This window comes from Vigna umbellata, chromosome 6 (genome assembly GCF_029865625.1).
Source record: "Vigna umbellata cultivar VRB3 chromosome 6, Vumbellata_1.0, whole genome shotgun sequence".
In the NCBI taxonomy this organism is placed as follows: Eukaryota; Viridiplantae; Streptophyta; class Magnoliopsida; order Fabales; family Fabaceae; genus Vigna; species Vigna umbellata.
In genome coordinates, this window is record NC_142170.1 from 5,315,151 (window position 1) to 5,321,150 (window position 6,000).

Genomic DNA, 6,000 nt, shown 5'->3' on the forward strand with positions numbered 1-6,000 from the left:
GGACAGTTAAAGCACAAAAAAAGCTGATTTTGACCCTTTGGAGGGAGATTGGGCATGCGGGAGCTTTCCTTCTCACTTTCTAGGGTTTTCATTCATTCATTCTTCCATTCTAAGCCAAGGTTCTCCATGACAATAGAGAACTAAACTCATTTTTTGTTAGGGATGATGTAACCTCTAAACTTTCATGTATTTGAATATGATTTAAACATTTTATGTTTCTTTCATTGAATGTTAGTGATTTTCTCTTATTCTTAATGCTTGTTATGTTTTGGCCATTCATGACTTGATGTTTAATTTATTTGAGTATTGGGAAATATCTTATGAATCATGATCTAGAGGATTTCACCCAAAGAGAATATTGCCTAGGGATAGGGATAGGACGTTTGGTTGTCTTAAGCTTCTTTTCTTAATGCATAATTGATTGTTAGGGTTTTCAAGGAATTGTTGTCTAATAATCAAAACTAGGCTTTTTACGCCGAGACATCGGGTTCTAAGTAATTTAGAAAGTGACATTAACATTCCAATGAAGAAGATGAATTCTAATATGCATGAAAGTGAAGTAGGTGAAATCTAACCCCAACAACATCATCATCTCATTATTAACCTCATTCATTCATTCTTGTGTCAAGCCTCAATTGATCAATTTACGTTCATATTCACTTTTGTTGCATTTGCATTTAAACACCAAAAAAATTTTAAGTCTTGATTAATTAAGGTATTACACAACTCTTAAGTAAACACAAGTCTCTTGGGAAACGATACTTGGTCTTACCATTTTATATTACTTGATACGATTTGGTACACTTGCCAATGTGTTAACAATATGTGAGTTTATGTTTAGTTCTTCTGAAGTTAATTTCTTTTTGTTCTTTTAAAATTTCAAATCCTCTTCAGTCTATGTTTCGATTGAATTTGTCGAAGGGTCGGTCGTCCTTCCTTGCTCTACTTTCTTTTGATCGTTCAATTATCTCCGAGAATGCAATCCACTCTGATGGGTTGTTGACTTGCATAAGACACTCGGACGTTCAAGTTAAATACCTTTTCCAAAGAGGTCTTTATTTTATTAGGATAGATCAATGTTATTTTACCTGCACATCAATTGTATATTTATAGGGCTTGTGACAGCCAAACACATTGTTTAATCATTAACACAATATATGTTTAGGCAATCAAACCCAATAATACCTGCTAATATACCTGCTAACCGCCCATAAATGACCATTAACTCCGATCGGTATATTTCATATAGTACATAAGTCCCCCAAGCCCAAGCAAGCTCTTTATTGAAAGAGGTGCGGATGGATTATTATGAGCTTAAAAGAGGCCGCTCACGTTGCATTTAGGGAGTTCATTTTCGATGCCCTTTAAGTCTTCATTTCTCTCTACACCAAGCGACAAACTCTAGGAGTTCCCTTTGGAACTTTTTCCTCGGTTGAGTAGTAGACTCTAGGAGTTCTTTTTGAAACTTTTTCTCTAAGCTGAGCGACGACTGATAGAAGTTCTTTTTCTAGAACTTTTTCCTTTGTTGAGCAGAGGACACTGGGAGTTCTCTTTGGAACTTTTTCCTCTGTTGAGTAGTAGACACTAGGAGTTCTCTTTGAAACTTTTTCTTGTCCAAGATATTTCACTCACAAAAATATGCGTTAAATAAAATAAAGTAAACTCTTCAATATTTTATAATTTATTTTTATAATGAAGAGCTATTAGAACCTGACAAGATTTTCTAGGTTGAGCAGTAGGCGCTACGAGTTCTTTTTTTAACTATTTCCTAGGTTGAGCAGTAGATGCTAGGAGTTCTGTTTTGAACTTTTTCCTAGGTTGAGCACTAGACGCTAGGAGTTCTTTTTTGAACTTTTTCCTAGGTTGAGCAAGAGACTCAGGTTGAGCAGTAGACGCTAGGAGTTCTTTTTTGAACTTTTTTCTAGGTTGAACAGTAGACGCTAGGAGTTCTTTTTTGAACTTTTTCCTAGGTTGAGTAGTAGACGCTAGGAGTTCTTTTTTTGAACTTTTTCCGAGGTTGAGTAGTAGACGCTAGGAGTTCTTTTTTGAACTTCGTTTTCCCAAGTTGAGTAATAGAAGCTAGGAGTTCTTTTTTTAACTTCTTTTTCCCAGGTTGAGCAGTAGATGTTAGGGGTTCTTTTTTGAACTTTTTCCTAGGTTTGCAATAGACATTAGGAGTTCTTTTTTGAACTTTTTCCAGGCTGAGCAGTAGACGTTAGGAGTTCTTTTTTGAAATTTTTCCTAGGTTGAGTTGTAGATGCTAGGAGTTCTTTTTTGAACTTTTTCCAAGGTTGAGCAGTAGACACTAGGAGTTCTCTTTGGAACTTTTTCCTGTGCAAATATTTCACTCACAAAAATATGCATTAAATAAAACATTCAATATTTTATTTTTATAATGAGAAGCCATTAAAACCTCATAAGATTGAGCATTGGTGGTCCAAGCTTTAAGGGATTGATAATTTCTGCGCAGGATATTTTTACTCACAAAAATATGCGTTAAATAAAATATTCAATATTTTTTTTTATAATGAGAAGCCATTAGAACCTGACAAGGTTGAACGTTGGTGGTTCAACTGACCAAGCAGTGAGGGATTGAACCTTCCTGTGCATGATATTTTTACTCACAAAAATATGTGTTAAATAAAATATTCAACCTTTTATTTTTATAATGAGATGGCATTAGAACCTGATAAGGTTGAACGTTAATGGTTTAATCGACCAAGCGGTAAGAGATTGAGCAGGATATTTTTACTCACAAAAATATGCCTTAAATAAAATATTCAACATTTTATTTTTATAATGAGAAACTATTAGAACCTAACAAGGTTGAACTTTTGTGGTCTAGTCGACCAAGCGATTGAACCTTCCTGAAAGTTCTCAAAACAAAAGACATGTCTTTAGAAATTATTATGGAATTTTTTGCTCTTGTTGCAAAACCTGGTATTGATCCGATGTAGCCATGTCGAGACCGAGCGCACGTTTGGTTCCTCGTGGTTTCATGGGAATCCCACGGCGGATGCCAAAATGTTTCGGTTGAATTTGTCCGAGGGTCGGTTGTCCTTCCTTCCTTGCTCTGCTCTCTTTCGATCTTCAAATAATCTCCGAGAACGCAATCCACTCGGATGGGTTGTTGACCTGCATAAAACACTGCGACATTCAAGTCAGATATCTTTTTCAAAAAATTCTTTATTTTATTAGGATATATCAAAGTTATTTTACCTACACATCAATTGTATATTTATAGGGTTTATGACAGCCATAATATATTTTTAGGCAATCAAATCCAATAATACCTGCTAACTACCCATAAATGACCATTAACTCCGATCAGTATATTGCATATATTACACTCTGTTCATTTTAAAATACATAAATAAAATTTATTCTACAAACTCTTTTTTTAGTTGTATCATACTAATATTGTATTAAATGATTGAAATCATCAATTACCTTCTTTTCCCTGTAGGTAAGTAGTACTTAGTATCATTTTAAAAATATAAAATAACGATTTTTAACTTTAGAAAAAAATAATTATTTTTATAAAGACTAAAACTTACTTATTTCTCGAAATTAAAAGCATATTTATAATTTATAACAATATAGCGCAACTGGTAACATCCCAGATTATATAGAATCATATAACATAATAAGTACACATTTATATAAAAAAGAACAGTTAGAGTAGACTATAAATAAGGTAGTTAGCTTACAGTCATCCCAAATTGAGTCCTAATTTAAAACTTAAACATAATAGAGTATTTCAAAAGATAAGGAATAACTGATAGAATCCTAAGGAGACTAAGCAGCATCATCGTCTTCCTCCAAAGCCTGTTCTAGAGGCACCTCATCCGCCTCTGCTCACATCCAAGTGGATGATCATTGCAAAAGAAAAGCATACCCAAGCAAACACAAACACACAAGCAAGGGTGAGCTAGATATAAAAATCATGTTATAGCAGTCACATGCAATATGCAATTAAAGACAGATATAATACACTACACCCACATGACTTGTTGCACTTAAACTTGACTCGTCCGAACTTAGAATGATTGTCGTGCTATGGCGGGTCATGCACTCGTGGTACCCTCTACTGTTTTGCAAAGCCATTGCCAATGAGTTTCACCCTACCACACTCACGAGGTTAGTCAGTTATCACTCACCTTGGGCCATACTGGAAGCACCCAAGACTAGGACCTCCTGCTACTACTCACGACATGATTCAATCCTCTCTACTTGAGAATGATTGACCATTGTAGTTTCAGGATAACCCCCAAGACTGAGCTACCATGCAAATCATTCTAAACACTGAGGGCACCACCATGTATCCCCCCTTGAGGATCATGGAATTACGTCCAATACTGATATTTTTCACTTTAACACCAACATGATAATGCACACATAAGCCCTTAAAGCAACTGGAACAATTAAGTAAAATAGCATACTGAAATAAATAGGAATATAGGCCGAACGGAAAACATCAACACATAATGAGCAAGACCGAACACCCTGTGAATGGTGGAGACCGAACAGTATCTCACTTCCCAAAGGACAGGACCGAACGGTCCATAAAAGGTAAGACTGAAGAAGTGGCCGAACACTATTTAGGACCGCCCACTAAGAGAGACCAAATGCTACTACGACTGAACGCTACTTGAGAGACCGAACGCTACCTAAGAGACCAAACGCTACTTAAGAGACTGAACGCTACCTAAGAGACCGAACGCTACCTAAGACCGAGCACTATCAAGACCGAACGCTACCTAAGATATAGCACTATCAAGACCGAACGCTACCTAAGAGACCGAATGCTCAATAGTGCATTGTTGAACGGTTATCAGTTCACTTTCGGCGAAACTGCATAATTCTGCAGAATTATGAACAACACTTTACATAACCATTCCTAACCATTTTTACTAACTTCTAACACCCTTAATTCTTGTTTTATACTTAATTAAACTTATCTAAATGATTTTAAGCATTCCTACTACCATTCTAAAGTGATTAAGACTCAATTTCAACTCTAAAACACCAATTTTCCCAACTTAGGGATCAAAAACCCAATCCTACTGCTTTGCACCTATTTTGATCAATTTAGTGACTTAAACAAGTCACAATACACTAGCTAAGACTGCCCCAACATCCCAATTGCACTTTAGGCCCCAAATGTCCAAAATCACTACCTCACTTCCCCCAATTTGCCCTAAAACACCATAATTTCACTTAACCTTCCATTTCATTCAAGCTATAACAGATTTATCACTCCAAGCACTTCCAACATGCCCAATTACAACAGCTAGATTCAACCAATTCAGTTTACAGACCTCACGCTACAATTTCACACATCACACACATCAACATGTATGACCCACTTACTTTAGAGCTTAAACAAGCAAACCAAACAACACACCCATTAAGGAATTTAACATACATACAAATACTGCAAGCAAATTGAAAACAATATCTAGCTCCCCTTACAGCCCACTAGAATGCTCTAACAGTGCCTCACACAGCAAGGACCCGACCAAACCTCGCTGAAGAAGGAAAATCTAATCGGATGGTTGCGAAGCTCACTGCGCCGCGGTCACTTGAGCACCACCTAATCCAATATGCAATGACTGAATGTGAGGGAATGGTAGAGAGAAGACAAAGCAAAGTTAGGGAAAATAAGAGTTCTAGAGAGAGAAGGGAAAGTTGGCTAATGAACTCAGATTTTGAAAGGTCCCTTCTTAGGTCATGATGTCCTTAGTTTTACGGGCTTGACTGCCTCAACCTAAGGCCCAATAACCCTACATTTTCAGGCCCTTACACAACTTCTCTATTTGGTGTAGATAAATTGTTTTTCTATTTTATCTTACAAGAAAATATACCAATATATAAAAATAAGAACAATAAAATAAAAATAAAATTAAAATATAACTTGAAGAGACTCTAGTTAAAGAAAAAAACTAGTTCCATATACTCTGTACACAGTTAATATGCAAACGAGAGCGGTATTAACTC